The following is a 20,470-nucleotide window of genomic DNA, read 5'->3' as shown; positions in this document are numbered from 1 at the left end:
CTCTACTTAGTTTTTTTGTTTTTTTTAAATAAATTTATTTATTTATTTATTTATTTATTTTTGGCTGTGTTGGGTCTTCGTTGCTGCGTGCGGGCTTTCTCTAGTCGCGGTTGTGGTCCGCGAGCTTCTCATTGTCATGGCTTCTCTTGTTGTGGAGCACAGGCTCTAGGCGCGTAGGCTTCAGTAGTTGTGGCACACAGGCTCAGTAGTTGTGGCTTGCGGGCTCAGTAGTTGTGGCGCACGGGCTTAGTTGCTCTGCGGCATGTGGGATCTTCCTGGACCAGGGATCGAACCGTGTCCCCTGCCTTGGCAGGCGGGTTCTTAACCACTGCGCCACCAGGAAAGCCCTCTACTTAGTTTCGTTTTGCTCCTGCAAAGGAGGCCCGGTTCCGGTTGGGAGACTGTGTAGGTACTGCGACCAGGGACGCACTTTGATCACTTCCACTTGAGGGCGTTAGCTGCCAACCTAGAGGATATCGCGTCTGTCAGAAGAGCACCCTGCCCTGTGGCTCCCCATGAAAGGGAACACTGCGATCAGAGCATGAAAATCGGTAGGTATCTGCCCTCGGTAGAGACTATGATCAACTCAAAAACTTGTACCAGAAAACATAGCATCCACAGGAAAATTGTTCTAAGAATAAAAGCAGAAAAAAGCCAACCGTTAGTATGTTAAACAAGTAGTTTAATTTTGCTTATCAATATAATCTCAATTAAAAAACCAGCTTTGGAATTCCAGTTTCCAATTTCCAATGTGGCATGGAAAGAGCTTGGAAGTTGTCACTCTATCAGAGCATCAAAGTAAAAAGCTGAAAAACTAAAACTCAACTACTCTTTCTACATCTGCTGGAGAATTGAAGTCGCAGGGCGAAACCCCTGCCCCAAAATTGGAGACCCAGACAGGTGGATACAAAGAATCACAATTTACTAGAGTGGGGACCCATGAACAGAAACCCCCATGGGAACCAGCACCCGGGTAGGAAAATCTGAGCTGTCATTGATGAACTGATGGAGGCTCAGTGTGGACAAGTCTGGGAAAACAAGGCCTGAGGGGCACATCTATACGATAACTGTTGTAGTGAGGCAAGCACTTCAGTATTTATAAGTCTAAAACAATAGCAGTGTATTCTTTTTCATGGTTCTGTGGGTTGGCAAGACTCCGCTAAGTGGTCTCTCTGCTTCTGTGGTCTCTGCTGGACTTCTTCCATTCTTGCTGGTTCAGCCAGCTGGTGCCTGGGCTGGGCTGGAAGTTTCTGGAAGGCCTCTCTCACACACCTGAGGCCTCAGTGCTGATTGTGGGCTGGGATGCCTTAGTTCTTCTCCCCGTGGACCCTCTCTCACAACAGAAGAGCAAAGACTTCCCTATATATAACATGGCAGCTGAATTCCAACAGGGAACAGTTCGAGAGGACAGGACCCAGTGGGCAGGTGCTCATCAAACCCGTGCTTGCCTTACTCTTGCTAATGTCCCACTGGTCCAAGCAAGTCACATGGTCAAGCCCAGAATCAATGGGAGAAGGAACTACATAGGGACGAGGGTACCGGGAAGCATGATTCACTGGGGGTCACCAGTGTAACAGTCAAGCACAGGCTGCTCTGTAGTAGAGCCGTAGACTCAGAGAACCAGATAAAAATGCTCCTGAGAGTGGGATTCATGGCTGAGTGTCTATATACAAGAGCAGAAGAGGAAGTAAAATTCCATGACTAAGTGTGGAGGCTGAAGGTATGTCTATTACCATCGCCCACGGTGTTCACCTGTGGCCCTTCTGTGCCATCCCATGCCATGACTCCCAGGAAGGCAGGCTCTGATTTAGAATATTCAAGTGTACAGTAAGTCCCCTACATACGAACCTTCAAGTTGCGAACTTTCAAAGATGCGAACTTGCCCCTGTATGCCAGCTGTTGTACTGTACTACTGTGCTTTTCAAGGTACTGCACTGTAAGATTAAAAATGTTTATTTTTGTGTGTTTGTTTTTTATGTATTATTTGTGTGAAAAGTATTATAAGCCTATTATAGTACGGTACTATATAGCCCATTGTGTTAGTTGGGTACCTAGACTAACTTTGCTGGACTTACAAACAAATTGGACTTAGGAACGTGCTGTCGGAAGGGAACTCATTCGTAGGTAGGGGACTTACTGTACTGCCAATGCCTGGTTGTTTCATCAGTTTGGGAACACAGGAGCCCACTGTGGTAGAGAGTGACAAACCTACTGTTGAGGCCACAGCAGCAGTAGATGTTGCTTTGTCACACCAACATTCAGGACAGTATCCAGCTTGGCCGATGCACAAGTGTCGGTGCCGGGGTAGCTGTTAGCAGCCTGGCTGAACCTCACTGACTGGGGAATGGGGACTGCTTTGCAAGGACAGGGGGTGGGGCACATTCCCTATTCATGTTTCAAATCCCATCCTACCCTTTACATCCCAGGGAAGTGCCCTAGGCTCAGTTATTTTTCATTCACATCGGAATTCCCTTCCTCTCCTCTTCATGCTAGCACGCATTGCTCTTCCTGATTTAACGTCTATGTTCCTGCTGGCTTCTCTGCTCTGGGAATAGAGGACTCAAGTATCTTGCTCATCACGGCATTTCCAGTGTTGGCACCGTGGGTATTGAAACTGAAAATTGAAAACTGCTTTTCCTTCTCATCTTCCACCACCTCTCCCTCCCCCTGAATTGAAATTTACCTTTGAAACCGATGACTAAGAAGCAGGAGGCCACTGACCTTGATCTCTTTGACCCCAGGTGAAAATGGTTATAAAGAGCAGTGGCTCCAGAATGCAGCACTTGGTTGGAATGATGGGACCACTGCCCTTTGACATAGTCATGTACCTCAGGTGTCAGTCAGGATCTAACAGCCTTCAAAAGTCAGATGACACTGTCTCAAATCCCCCGCTTCCCTGTGTGCTGGGACCTTAAGCCAAGTTCCAAATCTCAGTGACCATTCTTGAAAGTCATATTTCACTGGTTCATTTCAGACTGATCTTGTGCTGCCAATGACTCCTGGATCTTTCTCTCATGTTGCATATTTTAGCTGTCCCTTCTCACTATCCTGAATCAGAGATTCAGCTCCTTTATATCCCCTAAACGGCACTCATCTAAGGCCATTTCTTATTAAAGACGTAGGGTGTAAGTATGGAGGTTACATCAGAGAATACCGCAGCAGGTAAAGTAGACTGTCAGATATCAATTGTCTGGAAGCATTTTGGTACCCTCTCTCCAGGGGCCCCAGCCCAACCGGGGAATGTGCACTGGTCTCTTCTGTTAGCTTCAGACTCTGCTTCTTCTTGGGCCTCTTCACGTCCCATCAACCTCCTCCTCTCTACCCTGGCTCAAACTACTCCAATCCCCACCTCTCCAAAAAAAATCTCACTTATTTTTATTTTTTAGAAGTTTTCCAACTTTTTTGTGGTCTAAGTGAAGTGCACAAAACTACACATATTTAAACTGTACAATTCTATTAGGTTTGACATACATACCCCACAAAACTATCGCCTCTCAAACATTTCCATCATTCTCAAAAGTTTCCTTGTGCCCCTTTTCATCCATTCTTTTTTCTACCTCTATCCCCAGGCAATTGCTGATCTACATTCTTTCTGTATATAGATTAGCTTGTATTTTCTTGAGTTTTATATAAATGGAATCATACAGTTTGTTCTCTTTCTTAGCCTGGCTTCTTGCACTCAGTGTAATGATTATGAGATTAATTCACATTGTTGTGTACGTCAATAGCTATGTGTCTCTATTGCTGAGTAGCATTCCATTGCATGGATATACCACAGCGTGTTTATTCATTTGTCTATTGATGGATTTGGATTGTTTCTGGGTTTGGGGCTATTACAAATGGAGCTCCAACGAACATTCACGTACAAATCTTTGGGTTTTGTGACTTCAGTTTTCTTTGGCAAATACCAGTAGGTACCATCTCACTTCCGCTAGCAATGTGTGAGAGTTTCAGATGCCCCATGGGCTCACCAATGTTTGATATGGTCAGTCATTTAGTCATCTCATCATGCTTTTTTTTTTTTTAGCACAGCAGTTTAGCTACCTCTTGGCTTCATTTCTTCAGAAGGGGAGCCTAAGCTTAGTTTATAGGGAACGATGCCAGATGATACCTGTTTTCCAGTGAAGTGATTAATAGTACTCCCTCCTACCCTCCAAAGTGTCCTGATTTGATAATAAAATACGTGTTTCTTCTAGCCCAACTGGCCATGACCCCAGTGCGTCTTTCTATATCCACAAAGCCTCCTCAAAGTGTTCTGCTCAGCAAAGACTTTTCTGTCCTCTAAAAGGAGTTTTCCTGCTTTTTTTAAACATTTTTTTTCTTACCATGACAAGATTCCAGGAGGAAAGGACTGGCACAGCGTGGCCTAATGCTCCCCGGGGGCCAATTTTGCCATCCATGAGACGAGCTTACCTGAAAATGAAGCCAACACAGAGGATGGAGGGAGTCAGATCATGTCTGGATGACATCATTTGAGTCCCTGGATCCCTGGACTTTCCGCTCAGTTTTGCTGTGAACCTAAAACTGCTCTGAAAACTAAGGTCTATTAAAACAAATAAGCATTTGCTCAAAAACACTGGGTCTGAGCCAGTTGACCTGGCTGGTTCATAGGAAATATATACCCTGCTTGACTGAAAAAAAAATTTTTTTTAATATGGTTGGAAGTGGCATTGCTGGAAATATCCTCCACCAAATCCAAGCCAGTGTGGGAGCCCCATCTCAATCTGGATTGAATGGTCGGCCTGGAGCATCCAAAAAAAGACATGTTCATTGGTCTTTTATTGGGGCACTTGCTCTTCTCACTGCCACTCACTTATTGAATCTGTCTGCACTGATCGACAGTTGGCTGTAGACAAACTCTCAAGTCTTCTAATACTTAACATTTTGGGTTTTGCATTTGTTGTAATGCTCAGAAAATCTGTCTCCATCCAAGGTTAATATTAATATTAATATTATCTTTTTAATTTTAGTGATTTAAAAATATTTAAGTATTTACTGCATCAGAAATTTACACTGATATATTTTTGAGATATAATTATAACTTTTTTTTTTTTTTTTAGGGGAAATAAGGTTTCACGCTTTATTATGCAACAAGGACATTAAAGGATCTCATTTTACTATTAATTTGCATAATTAGAGAACTACAGGTTTAAGTATATATTTAAATTGTATGTTTGAAAACGGTTTACATAGAAAAACAAAGCAGACACTAAGGAAGGTGGAATTAAAAACATAACAGAAGATCAAACATATCAATAAAACCAAATGGTTTAACCTCTTGAAAACTCAAAAACAAAACAAAACAAAAAAGAAACAAAAGAAAACCCTTAGATTAGGTTCAAAAACAAAATCTTACTATATGTTGCCTACAGTGAAATAAATCAAGACAAAGTCTAGAAATAAAAAGGAAGATCAAATACATCAAGCAAAAACACAAAGAAAAAGTCAAGACACCAAAAATAATTCCTAGAAAAAGTCATTACCTGGGACAGAGTGTTTTTATATTAAAAAAAATCTTAATCTACTATGAAGTTATAACTGTTAAAACTTTTATACAGCAAATAATACAATATAGACATTTATAACACACACAAACACAAATGACAGAAACAAGTTTTACTGGGAGGCTTGGAAGCTGTTCTTGTCTGATAATTCTTTCAGATGACATTTAGAATCATTTTGCCAAGTCCTAAAACAAATTCCTGCTTGATATTTTTATTGAAATCCCATATTCACATGAGAAGAATTAGCTGTAACATTTTTAAGTCAATATAATTTTAAAATTCTTATCTATATGTCTCTCTATCCTCATTCTTGTGCCTAGTGTTGTATATACTTTTGTATTCTTCTATATTATCCTGATTAGACATGATGGCATTTTGTCAATTTATGAATGTAGAAATTATAGTTATAGAATCCTTTCTTTAGTTTTCAATGTTTATTCTTTTTCTAATCCTTGAGTTTTGAATAATACATTCATTTACATCATTATGTATTGAGATTAATAAAGCCATCAGGATACATAATCCCTTCTGAGCAAAACTTTAACATCTTGTTGAAGTTTCTTGAATTGGCATTTTAATTTTTACAAAATTTTTATATATGCAGTTTTTATTTCCACTTTAACTTAGAAGTCATTTAGAATGCCATTGTAAAATTTCTAATTGGAGGAATTCTTTATTTAAACCCTTACCACTACCTCTAATTTTATTTTATTGAAGACAAGAGAATGTGTTTTTCCAAATAAATTGAAATTCAATATGTGGCTTAAAATAAGATCATTTTCTAAAAACTACTCATGGACACAGCAAACAAAATGATACTTTCTGCTTATAAGGTAAAAAAAAAAATTAAAAACATTTAAAAAATAATAGTTATTCATTGCCTTAATAAAATTTCTTATACGTTCTTAAAACATTTGTCTACTTCCTTGACAAAAGCTGAGAGATATGTTCACATCTTCTACTATTATGTTTTTGTCATGTTTCAGTTTCATTTTTAATTTAAATATTCAGACATAGATTGTTTACCACATGAATCTTTATGATTGATATATATATTTATTGTGAATTATACTTTTAATAACTTAAAATGTCCCCTGTCTCATTACTACCTGTAACATGAATTATTATTATTTTTTAAATTTAATTTAATTTTTTTGGCTGCATTGGGTCTTCATTGCTGCACCTGGGCTTTCTCTGTTTGCGGCGAGCGGGGGCTACTCTTTGTTGCAGTGCGCAGGCTTCTCATTGCGGTGGCTCCTCTTGTTGCAGAGCACGGGCTCTAAGCACATGCACTTCCGTAGTTGTGGCACATGGGCTCAGTAGTTGTGGCTCACAGGATGTAGAGCGCAGGCTCAGTAGTTGTGGCACACGAGCTTAGTTGCTCCGTGGCATGTGGGATCTTCCTGGACCAGGGCTCGAACCCGTGTCCCCTGCATTGGCAGGCAGATTCGTAACCACTGCACCACCAGGGAAGTCCCGAATTATTATTATTATTATTTTTAAATTAATTAATTAATTTATTTTTGGCTGCGTTGTGTCTTCGTTTCTGCACGCGGGCTTTCTCTAGTTGTGGCGAGCGGGGGCTATTCTTTGTTGCGGTACACGGGCTTCTCACTGCGGTGGCTTCTCTTGTTGCGGAGCACGGGCTCTAAGCACATGGGCTTCAGTAGTTATGGCACGTGGGCTCAGTAGTTGTGGCTTGCAGTCTCTAGAGCGCAGGCTCAGTAGTTGTAGCGCACCGGCTTAGTTGCTCCGCGGCACGTGGGATCTTCCTGGACCAGGGATCGAACCCGTGTCCCGTACATTGGCAGGCGGATTCTTAACCACTGTGCCACCAGGGAAGTCCCCCGACTTATTATTTTTGACCTCAGGCTTTTATATTGCTGTTTGTATTTGTATTGTATATGTGCTTGACTTTGTTCTTTGGCTCATTTTATTTACTTGTTTTAGGATATCAATGCTTTTTGATGCTGAAATTGTCCCACTTTTAGCCAGGGAAACCTCTTCAAATGCTCTGTGTCTTTTTGACACAATCTTGAGATAATCCAGGCTTATCTTGTACATTTCCAGCTATAGGAATCAGATGTGGAATTGGAGATTTCTCCAAGATTGCCTGGTTCCCTTTCATGGGAAACAGTATTTAGGGAAAACCATCCAAGCACATCACGATATTATGGCTTCAGATAATTAACTAAATTTGGCTAAATTGCTTTGGTAAGAAATTATGCTTACTTTACCTAAGATTGCCTATTAAGACACAAATAAATATGTAGACAGAAATGGTTTTATAAAAATGGACTGTGAAACACTAGACATTTTTGCAGCAGTGCTTTAAATAAGTAGGTAGAACTTTGGAGCATTTAACAACTGAAAATAGAAATCAATAAATTTTACAGAATGTGAAATGACTGTCTTGTTACAGAAACAAAGAGGAGAAACCAATATGGTTGCCATATAGCCAATAAGGTGCATGTGCTGGAAAGGATGTGTTTTCTCCCTGGGCACCATGTTTATAATATACACCAGTTATGCACAACTACATTACTGGACCTTGACCATGGGACCGTGTCCTATTTGTCATTTATTCATTTATCAGGCACATATCGTATGCTAAATACTTAATTACCAAATAAATTTAAAGATGCTAGTAAAGTTTCGCTTTTATTTTGGTAAAGTAGCTAGCCATTTAGGAAAAATGTATAGTTTGCTTAAGTCCATACTCTTTTCAGTTTTACATAGTTAAGACTTGCCTTCTTCAAGAAACATTTGCATGTGTGATTTAGAAAAACAAAAACCAAGAAAACAAAGCATAAAGTCAGGTCATATTTAGTTGCTAGATTAAATATTAAAATCATTCAAAGACAAATTATCTGAAACAATGATTACTCCTCAGGAAATCCATAACAAATATAAAGAACAGTAGGGGAACTACTTTTAATATATTATCTTCTTCTTTTTTCCTAATTCTCCAAGCCTTTGTTCTGAAGGAAGCAAACTGCTGTTTCGCTTCCCTGAAGCCACTGATAAAACCATGCAAGAACATCAGAGAAAAAACAAATCCAAGATAGGTGCCATCCCCAAGGGAACGGAGCGCTTCTTTGTTTTATATTTCCACTGGAAATCTGGAGATTTTGCATGCAAACGTCTTATTTCATGGCACTGCTTCTTAAATTGAGAGATTAAATCTAGCTCCGCATAAAGGTTTTTTCAGTAAAGTAGGTTGCACAGTCTTCTGTTTATGGGAAATTGATGCATCATCTGATATGCTTTCAATTGCTAACTTTTGTTTCGCCAAAGCTGGAAAGAATTTCCACCAACCATTATCTAATCAAGAAAATATTTCCTACTATCTTGTCTTCAACATAACTTGTTGCCAAATGCAGTTTTGACTATTGTAAATCACTATGCATTTTAACAAGCAAAACAGACTCTAGTTCTGTTAGAAAAGGTACAAATTATTGAAACTCTCCATCATTATCAGTGGAATGCCTTCAAATTTTGTGTGTGTAGAAGAATGATTATGACATAATTTAATGTTATGTAGGTTATATGTACTACTTTATTTAAGCAGAATTTTTATAATCTTGAAATACAAACAGGTATTATAATAATTCCACTAAAGCTTCTCATGTTTACACCTAACCCTGACTACACAGTAAAGCCTGCAATTGGGGTGTTTATTTAGCTATAAAATTTACAATGACTTGAAATATCAAAATTCCACCTGAATGCAACATAATATAAAGTGCAGGAGAAAGCAAACTAAGTAGGAGCTGTGGGGTTCTTTTGTGTGTGTGGTTTTCAAATAAAAAGAGAGTTATCTCAATCCAGCCAACCACCAATTCCTCACCAGCACAAAACATGCTGGAGGAAACATGCCTTAGCGCAGAAGGTGGCTTCTGTCTCTGGAAATATTTGTACTTGGTTTTCCAGTTTGATTCAGGGGGACATCCATATGTGCTCATGAAAGGGGGACTGGCTGAGGAAGACTTTCAGAAACGCCCTCGAATCCCCTGGTATATGTGTTCAGGGAGCCAAGGGGGAGGTGGCCAAACACGCAGATGCTGTAACTGACTGCTGAGGTTCAGCCCCTGCCTCAGCCCCTGCCTCTGGGACTTTGGGTGAGTTTCTTCATCTCTGTGTCTGTGCTTCTGTCGAACGGGAAACTTTTTTTTTTTTTTTAAATCAAAGATTTAATTTAAAAGAGAAAAAAAATAAAATCAAAGATTTTATTGAGTCTTATATGGAAAATGTTTGGAACAGGACCTGGTGCGTGAAAAGTACGATCTACAGGACAGCTATTTTTCTTTATTATAGAAAGTTAATTGCAGACCGTGGACTGCCACGTGTTGTTCCTTCAATCCTCCAACAAACATTTATGTGTGTTCACAGTGGAGACGTGTAACGTGTGCTTTTAGCTTCCGTGAATGTAACCACACAAGGAGAGAGAGAACATCTACCCAGCCCAGTCCTGGCCACTCACTCACTCCACCAGGAATTGCTCCAGAGAAAATGAAAAACCAGAGAAAATGGAAAACCAGAGAAGGGTACCCCGGCTCTGACCTTACGTGGGTCTTGGTTTCTGTGACTCTCTTCTCATGTAAGCAACAGGCTGTGACTTTGGTGTTTAAAGCACCCCATCACTTCTGGTGAGCAGTGTCCAAGCAAAAGCAGGGTTTATTCCAGAGCCAAAGAGGACTCAGGTGGTGCTGAGATGACACGCGCGTGCGCGCACACACACGCACAATTTGCAAGCATCGTGTCACTATACCTATGACTGTCCCCACCCCATCCCCACTGTGGAACCCAGCCCTCTGTACGGCGACTCCTGCACATGCTGTGTGCCACGTGGTGAAAATACGCTTGTCAACAGCACAGTTTCTATCCCTCAGTTTCTGTGGCTATTAGCCTAGTACAGATGTCCTCAAACTGAGTGTACATAGAATTATCTGGGGTGCCCGTTCAAGTGCAGGTTCTTGCGTCCCATCGCTGGAGTTTCTGATTCGGTAAGTCTGGGTTGTGGCCTGCGAGCCGGCTGCTCGGCTAGCAGCGCAGGTGATCCAGGTGCCCGCACCCCCGACCACACCCTGGTCTGATGATCAGGCAAGAGGCACTTCACAGAAAGGATTCAGGAATATGTCATAACACCTGCAAGTCAGAAGCGAGCCCCCTTGGGAAATTCCCTGGCGGTCCAGTGGTTAAGGCTTCGCCTTCCAATGCAGCGGTCAGGGAGCTAAGATCCCACGTGCTTCGCGGCCAAAAAACCAAAACATAGAAGAGAAGCAATACGGTAACAAATTCAACAGAGACTTTAAAAATGGTCCACATCATCAAAAAAGAAAAGAAAAAGGGAGCCACCTCGAAGGAGGGCAGCTAAGCAGAAAAGAGAGCAGAGCAGGAGCATGAGTGCTAAAAGGGAGAGCGGAGGTTGTGCTTGAGAAAGCGGGACCCCGCCTCCCAGCCCTGGCGTCTGCCGGTCGGTCCCTCCACCTGAGAGTCCTGGAGTCGCCGAGGGCGCTTCCCTCTCGTCCAGTGGTTCCTCATGATCACAGGGTGCCCTCATCCCTCTGCTCCAGGATGCAAAGCCTGGAGGGACCTTGGGGGCACAGGGACCTTGCTGTCCTCCTGTTAGAGGCAGAGCTGAAAGGGGAGAGCGGCGTCGTGCAACAGAGAGAGGCGAGAGGCTGTGGTGCTGAGTCCGTCCGTCAGCCCCACGCGCTGGCCATGGGGCCCGTCGAGGGGGGACAAAGTGACCCTCCGCGAGCAAAGGCAGGGCCAGTTCCGGCAGGGTATGTAGGGCCGGTGAGAGCTGAAGGGCCACCGGGCTCCGAGTGAGCCCAGGACAGATCCCAAGTTCAACACTGGTAGACACAAGCCTCAGACAGCAGCAGACAGTCTATGATGCGAGCAGAGCGGTAGTCCCAGCTCCCGGGGACCCAGTGGAGGGGAGAGCCCTCCCTAGTGCACAGATCCTAAAATCCCACCTTCTGCAGAAGACAGGAATCTGAAAGACTAGCGGGCAAACTAAATCTCAAAGGTAGATTAAAATGATTGAAAACTAAGTTTTTTAAATATCTAGGTCAGTGGTTCTCAAAGTGTGGTCCCCAGACCAGCAGCAGCTCCATCACCTGAGAACTTGTTAGAAATGCAGATTCTCAGGCCCCAGCCCAGCTCTGCAGAATCAGAAACCAGCTGGTGGTGTATTAAGCCCTTCAGGGGATTTGGATGATGCTAAACTTTGAGAACCACCGGTTTAGACGTGAGGTTCTCAAACTTGCTCTCAAACACCAGGAATGGGAAATAAGGACTGAAAACTGAATCAGAGAAAATATTCTGGAATTAGATGGTGGTGGTGGTTTCAGAACTCTGTGAATACGCTAAAAACAACCCCACTAAATTGTACACTTCAAGATGGTGAATTTCTTTCTATTTTATTTTATTATTTTTTTATTGGAGTATACTTGCTTTACAATGTTGTGTTAGTTTCTCCTGTACAGCAAAGTGAATCAGCTATGCGTATACGTATATCCCCTCTTTTTTGGATCTCCTTCCCATTTAAGTCACCACAGAGCATTGAGTAGAGTTCCCTGTGCTATACAGTATGTTCTCGTTAGTTACCTGTTATATACATTGTAGCAATAGTGTACATATGTCAATCCCAATCTCCCAATTCATCCCACCCCCGCAAGACGGTGAATTTTACTGTGTGAGTTGTATCTCAGTAAAAACAACCTAATATTAAAAAAGTTTTAAATGTGAATCATGGAATGGGATAAGGGGAGGGGGAGCCTCTCTTTAGGAGTTTCCTGGAGGTTGGGCTTAGGATCTGAGGCAAGGAGACTCCCAAAGCTCTCCCAGGGCTCAGCTCAAGAGGGGCCCCCAGCCTGGGGAGGTGATCAGGATACCAAGTGAGGACGCTCTTTGAGGACCCACCCCCCAACCAAGCCTTGTAGGTGGGCTCTTTGCACGGCCATGCCTAGCCTTAACCTTTGTGATATTACCTTTACTTATCCATGAAATTTAACTAATGTCTCATAGAAAATGACAGCCTAACCCTTTCTATTGATCTAGGTAATGGAGTAGAGTGTGTGCCCACAGTGGGGACACAGACGGGAGCAGGGAGCAGTAAGCATGAGGCAAGGAGTCTTGAGACTGCTGAAGGCCCTTGTAGGAGGGCAAGCGATGTCCCAGGGGACAACAGAACCATACAGGGAACCAGACCACTGGCTGAGATGCCGGCACCAACCACCAGGAGTCCCCAGAAACACCGAGCGAGAGGACCCGTGGGAAGGGCAGAAATGACCAGGTATTTTGTGCAGTCCATTTGAACCACTTCTCCGTCGTTACTGAACGTGAAAAAGCAGTATCCCCTTAATTTTTAGTTGCATGCTGGTGAAACCAGATCATTTGCAGGCTATATTTACAATTTAAATGTAAATTTAATTCACATCATATTTATCATTTTTTGAAATGCGTATTTTTCCATAATAATAGAGATGATATAGTAACTGATTCTCCATATTATTAAATAGTCTTCTCTAATGTAATTTAAATGCCTATATATTTTACTATAATTTAGACAATACATTTAGACATTGTATGACATATATTATTTTTATAAACAATTTTTTGGGTCCATCTTTGTACAATCCATGATTACTTCTTTAGCCTACTACAAAAGCTTCCCATTACTCCTCTATTTCCCTTCTTAGAGGCTCTTCTCACATCCCCTCCTCAGAGTTTGTCCTTGGGTAAAGAGAAGGATGGGATGATAGCTGCCTGTGTTCTTGAGGCCTCCGGTTCACGGGTCTGTCTCAAACTTGACCTCAAATGTTTCTCTTAGGTTCTGACTTAATAATAAGTCTCCCTCCTGTTGAGTCAAGTAAGTTTCTGGGTTGTTTATTTGTTCCTTGGTGTTTGTTTGTTTTGACACTGAAAGGATTATTATTTAGACGCATGATACAGTCCCAAAGGAGGAATTACTGGATCCAAGTGAATACAGACATTAATAAAGAGCATATCCATGTACACATACACACATACACACCCGACACTTACATATGCACAACCACCCATATATATTTGGATTCTGCCATCCAAAAGATTTTACCATTTTTAGCTTCTATATTCACTTTCTAAATAGTGGGTTGAAAGACTGAATTCAAAAACAGGTTCTTAATAATAACTGAGCTTGCTATGCAGTGGGATCATCTAAGAGCTTTGCGTATATTAGGTAATTTAATCTTCTTGCTGATGTAGGTGCTATAAGCCTCATCACTTTACAGATTACGTACTGCGGCCCAGAGACGCTGAGAAATTGGCCCCAGGCCACACTTCCTGAGTGTTGAAGCAAGGATAGAATTCAGGTGGTCTGGCCGCAGAATCAATTCTCTTAAACCTCTAAACCAGTCTACACAGTCTACTGTGATAACTTCACATTTTGAGAAAAATTACCAATAGTGCTCACTTCTTCTTTATCAGAAGAAGACTGAATGAACAGCTACAAAGAAAAGTTTCTGAGCTTAGTACAATATTGTGGTACATATTTACATCATTACGCCAGAATTCCGTAATTCTACAAATATCCGGAATGTGATTGCACTAAATAGAAAAAGCATTGTACAAAGATTCTGTTAGGTTCGGAACTTCCTAAATTTGTGAGCAGCTGTTTTCTCTCATGAAATATGAAACCATATAAAATTAAATATTGCACCCAGTTAAAGAATTCAAGGTTGAATTCTGTTCTGCACATTACAATGGAAATATAACGCTTGATATTGATATCTTTATGCAAAATATGGCATTTTTTCAGGCTTAAAACAGCATCCCCAAATGAGAAAAAAATATATAAAATAAAATTGTTCTGATTTCTCCATTCATACTTTTTCTACTTCAAATTTAAAATATAATCTTCAGTATCACGGATGTTTATATCACTTGTTTAAACCACAATTCAATAAAATTTAAAAAATTGTATTACCTTCCTAACAGTTTATTTTCTTTCATCCATTTTCATTAGGTGAAAATGCTGTAAGCATTTGAACTGTGTCCCCAGTTATAGATCAGTGTGGGTTTATTGATTAACTGACAATCTTACTAAACTCTCAGTAGTTCTAATTTTTTTTCAATGAGTTTTTGGGGATTCCAGAGAAAATGCGATAAGAGCAAAGAAATACAATATTATATCTTTCTTCTGAATATTTATAATTCTTATTTAGTTTTACAACTTACTTTAATTGCTAGCTTTTCCAGTTCAGTGTTCAATAGCAGTAAAATAAGGGTGATGATAGTAGATGTCCCGTCTTTCCTAGGTATTGTGTTCTTATACTGGGATGCACAGATCTCAAGTGTATAGTTCAATGTGTTTGACAAATGTATACCCCAGGTAAGCCGCACTTCAATCAAGATATGGAACCTCCAGAGGATTTTACATTTGGCTGTTGCCTGTCCCATTCAGCTGGAAGATTGTTGCAGGTTGCCACAGTACACCACACATTGACAGGGAAATATCAGAGCTTCGTAGAAGCCCTGCAGAGCTGAGGAAATCAGATGTGGCAACCAGCCCAGGCCTTTACCATCCACCACTCCCATCACCCTCCTAAATCCCAGAGCTGTTTCTTTGGATGAGTTTATAGGTGGCTTCCTGGCCCAACAGTTGCCTGGTGGCATGACAATAAAGAGATGGTGATCAGTGGAGTTCTATGGGTTCACCCCTACTCTCCCCTAAACTATCTAGTAGGATGAGAACTAGAGTGTGTGTTTTGACCCTTCCCTATGCACGTTACAGGATAAGGTAGCTGATATTCCCAAGGAAACTTAAAGTCACAGGTCAAAAGAACAGACAAGAGAAAAACACAACCACTTAAAAAACATCAACAAAAGGGAAAAACATATTGCAAAAAGGAGAATTATTAGATTAGGTCAACAACAAATGTATAATAAGCATAATAATATGTCCAAGATATAAGGGGGATATTATTAATATAAAGCAGGAAAAAATAATAAAAACCAAGTTTCATATTTCATAAAATATGAAAAATATGGGAGCTGAAATAATAAACGTAATTCAACACAATCCCACACAAAATTCTGACTGGAAGTTTTATAAAGAACTTGATTTACTAAACATCCTTTGAGGGATAAGAGTCTGTGATTAGCTAAGTTAACAAGGAGATAGCTTTGAGAAGAGCTCACTCTCCCTGATGTTAAGACAAAGCTACAGAATAGCAAGAATGTAGGACTGGCATGAAAACAAATAGAATAGACTTGGGAACTCAGATCCATGTATAAGTGGAAATTAATGCATAAAAAAGAAGAAAATTATTTCAACAAGCAAAGAAGTTGATCACTATACAAAAAAAAAAAAAAAGAAAAAGAAACTGAATCCTTACCTAAAATGGTATAGGAGGGTGGGATGAACTGGGAGATTGGGACTGACATATATACACTACTATGTATAAAATAGATAACTAATGAGAACCTACTGTATAGCACACAGGGAACTCTACTCAGTGCTCTGTGGTGACCTAAATGGGAGGGAAATCTAAGAAAGAGTGGATATATGTATACGTATGACTGATTCACTTTGCTGTACAGCAAGAAACTAACACAACATTGTAAAGCAACTATACTCCAATAAAAAGTTTTTTTAAATGGCATAGGAACATAGCCTCCAGATAGATAAAAGACCAAATCTAAAATGTTAATAGAAATTGTTATAAGAAAATATCTTCATGACATAGGCATAGAAAAGTAGTTTGTTTTTTTTTAATATCACTGATTGGTACTTAAAATTTGTAAGTGTACAGTCATTGGCCACAATTGTGGGATAGGATCAAGTCTTTTTCTTTGTGTATGCTTCTGCTGAGTGGCGTTCTATGTGCTTTCCTAAATAGATCACAATTATTTTTACATTGTCAAAAATTAATTGCCTTAGAGTATGAAATTAGAGAAATCTGAGTATAAAAGTCTTTTATTTTTTGCTTTGTATTTCTTGAGATGTAAATCATATAAAGTGCAAAATCATAAGTATACATCTTGGTGAATTTTTGCACATGTATGCAACTTTGTAACCACCAGAAAGATCAAAATATAGATATTTGCCTCACCCTAGAAAGTTCCCTTCTGCTCTTTCCCAGGAAAAAAAAAAATCCCTGACCATGACTTTTCTTTTTATTTTCCGAATGAAGTTATGTAAGATTGATGTTATTTTGTAAGCTTTTTCCCATGGAATTGGTTATCTCATCTAAATTTTCAAATTTATTAGCACAAAGTTGTTTATAGTATCTTTGCATAATTCTTTAAATAAATAATAACTGTAGGACCTGTAGTAATGTTTCTCTTTTCATGAATGATACAGATAATTTGTGTTTTCCCTCTTTTTTTCTTGAGCAGTCTTACTAGTGATTTATCAAATTTATTTTTTTCAAAGAATCAACTTTTGGCCTGGTTGACTTTCTCTATTATATGCTGTTTTTTATCTCATTTATTTCTACTCTTAATTTTATTATCCCTTTTCTTATACTTTCTTTGGGTTAAATTGGCTCTCCTTGTCTAGCTTGTTGGATTGAATGCTTAGGTCACCGTTTTTAAGACTTTTTAAAAAAATACATGCATTTAAACTTTTAAATTCCTGCTAAGTAACTGCATCTCACAATTTCTGAATATATTTTCATAATCTTTTAGCTCAGAATACTTATTAATTTCCATTATTATTGCTTCTTTGACCTAACAGTCATTTAGAAGTGTGCATATGTGTTTTAATGTCTAAGAGATTTTCTATTTATCTTTCTTTTTTGAGTTCTAATTTAATTCCTCAGTTTCTCTCTTTTCTTTTTTGGTGACTCCAAAGTGTAACATAATTACACTTATGTTAGATCTCTGACTATGTCCCATATGGCTCTTATCTTCTCTTTCTAAGTTTGGTTTTCTTTTTCTTTCCTTTTTTTCCTCTCTATACTTCCATTTGGCTATCTTTCTATCAACCTGGTTTTTTTTTTTTTTTTCAATTCAACCTGGTTTTGAATTCACTAATTATGACTTCTGCTCTGTCCCTCCAGTTGTTAATTCATTCACTAATTTTTAATGATTTTATTTAGGTATTTTAATTCTCAAATATTGATTTTGTTTTTTCATGAGAATTTAAATTCTGTATTAAAATGTCCTCCCTTTCAATCATTTTATACATCCTTTTGCTGTGTGTGTGTGTGTGTGTGTGTGTGTGTGTGTGTGTGTTTTAGAGCATATTAATGACAGTGATGTTGAAGTCCTTGTCTGCACGGCCAAAACTAGGATGAGGCAAGTGAGTTGCCCAGAGCACAGTATTAAACGAACCATTCACTCTCAGGGGCATGAAAGTTTGCACCCTGGGAACCTCACCTCACCCTTGTTTCAGCATTTGTTTTAGTCCTGGGGCATAGTCCTTTCTCCTGGGGTGTGGTCTTTCTGGGCTCTCTGAGATGTTCACCAAGATCCTTCCACTCTGACTGAGCCGGAATTGTTTTAATACATACCCGCTCTGTGACCCCCTAAAATCCCTGTTAAGCTTTTAGCCTCCCAGCAGCTACTGATTCAAGCCTTCTAGACACCCATCTTGGGCATGCACAGCTTAGAAGTTGGCTTAGGAAAAAACAATACTTTTAAACAGACTTTTTGAACTTCCTTTCTGCAGCTTCCTCTTCTCTGGTGTCCTGACACCCAAATACCAGCCACCTTAGCAATCCCAAATGCCCATCTTCATTTCTCCCATCCTGTGAGATTTCTACTCATTTCTTGGGCTCTGTTTTCCTGTTGCCATGGTTTGGAAAATGCCTTGAGAGGGAAAGCCTTAGTGAATGTGGCACTCACTTCATGTGCTTCTCATTTTTTAAGGATTATATCTAGCCCTGAGTTGCTTGGCTGAAACATAGAAGGATGACCATAAGAGATCAGGTGGCAGTAATAGACATTTAATTTGCTTCGCAAAGTGGCCCCCGAGGGTTAGCAAGGAACAATACCCCTGTGGTTTGATTGAATCTTTTTTAGGTCTTTGAATAAGTAGATACATTAAGGTAAGAGAGACAGGGAAAGAAGCAGTACAGGAACTAGAGCGGTCAACTCCCAGATCAGCATCTTGGAGGCAGAAGAGTGATGATACCATTTCCTTTTTGGTACAAACCGTAAATCCTTGCTTCCTGGGATACATGTTTGGGGAGATGCAAAGCATCTCTTCCCTTTGCTCAGGTGGTTTTGATTTCATGAAGAGAAGTCAAGATATTTCATGAGATAAGCCCTCATTGTCTTTTTTCTCAATCCTGTGTTATCTGACATATAATTAGTGTCAATTCTAAAATCAGGTCAACTGCCTGTCTTAGTTGTCAGTTTCCTTTTATGTTTTCAACTTTTCTTGTGTCTTCATGGGTATTTTGGGGAGACATCAAGAGAGAATACACTGGTGGCTGTTAGCCAATTGCCTATTCAAACAGATGTCTCATTGGAATCATTTATTATGGTTTCAAAGGATTTAATTTTTGAAATCTTCCCAAACTCTTGTGAGTCATAGTTCCTTCTACAGACTCATAGCACTGAATCATTTATACTTTTAAAATTTCTCTGGAAGTTAAAGTATAATTAAGTGTATTTTAATAAGTAGGGGGATTTGATTCACTAAACAACAAGTAATATAAAATATGTAAAAACAGCTCTAATAAGAAATATGAAGAAAACTAAATAAGAACTTGAGATCTGAATTCAGACTTGTCTAAATAGATCAGCTTTGTTCCTAAAGCCTAAAGATGGTGATGGCCTCTAAATTAGTGTATGTGATCTGAGTAACGCCACTGTAATCAAAATTGTGAAGTTTGAAACTATTATTCCAAAGTTCACCTCAATAAGCACAATATAATTTCCTATATCTTCTTTTTTAAAAAATGAAAAGAGAGAAGAGAGGAAGAACTTATCCTACCAATTTGAAATTATTAAAATTTGTTATAAAAATAGCCGGCTCACTGGATCCTAATGAGACATTAATAGGCCCTAAAATACGTAAGAATTTTGAATATAATTAAAGTGCTATTATGCTTGATTCAAAAGATGTTTTAATAAATGTTGCTAAGAAGTTTCTCAGTGCTTCAGAAAAAAAGAAACTAATTTTTCACTTAACACCTTATACAAAAAATGAATTCCAGTTGATTAAATAAATAAATGTTAAGAAATACACTATCAAAGAGAGTTGAGCATACTTTAATTTAAAAAACCCAAAAAAATTAATAGAAAAGATACACTAAATCTATAAATTAGTGTAAAATAGGGATATATTTGTGTTTTGATGACAGATTAAAGTTTAATCTCCATATTTAAAAAGTAGCTTTTTATATTGATAATGAATAGAGAAAACTCAAATTAAAAATGGACAAAGAATATGAATAGACACTTCATAGAAAAGTAAATCCCAAACAAGCAAATAATCCAAACAATACATTCAAAAAACATATGAAAATATTCTTCACATCCCTCACAGTCAGGGAAATTACAAATTAAGGTAACAATCAGATATCATTCAGAATCACCAGATTGGTAAAAATTCATGACTGATAACACGTAATACTGGCAGGGAAAAAAAGAGGATTTTCATCCATGACACTTGGAACGTACATTGTTTCAGCACATTTTGGAAAGCAATTTAACAACATCTATTAAAATTGAAAATAGGCGTAACTTTTGACTCAGTACTTGACGGTTAGGAATCTATCCCACAGAAATATAAGCATAAATATGGAAAACAATATGGGAAGAAGAAGATGCTGATTACAGATCTGTTTCCAACAACAAAAATCTTGGAAATATTATGAACTAGTGAAGAGTTGAATATATTTTGGAATATCAGCAAAATAGAATATTATACAGACAACTTGGAGGAACTTACAAAATATACTGTTAGTGACTTGGATGGGGGTAGGAATGGGCAGGAATTTCTCTCTTAAAGCTGG

At 39.2% G+C, this 20,470-nt stretch overlaps 1 long non-coding RNA gene across 1 annotated transcript in view; it reads right to left on the bottom strand.

The window, feature by feature from the left end:
- Window positions 1-2,373: 2,373 nt before the first annotated feature.
- The window catches only part of LOC309666317, an 81,691-nt gene continuing 63,594 nt past the window's right edge, over window positions 2,374-20,470 (bottom strand). Inside the window, exon 3 of the long non-coding RNA XR_014267045.1 lies at window positions 2,374-4,413. This is a non-coding gene — a long non-coding RNA (uncharacterized lncRNA). The remainder of the gene's footprint in view (window positions 4,414-20,470) is intronic.

Source organism: Balaenoptera physalus, assembly GCF_965194825.1.
Source record: "Balaenoptera physalus genome assembly, chromosome: 8".
Taxonomy (NCBI): Eukaryota; Metazoa; Chordata; class Mammalia; order Artiodactyla; family Balaenopteridae; genus Balaenoptera; species Balaenoptera physalus.
The sequence above is the reverse complement of the archived record's forward strand: the minus strand, read 5'-3'. Positions and strand labels throughout refer to the sequence as shown.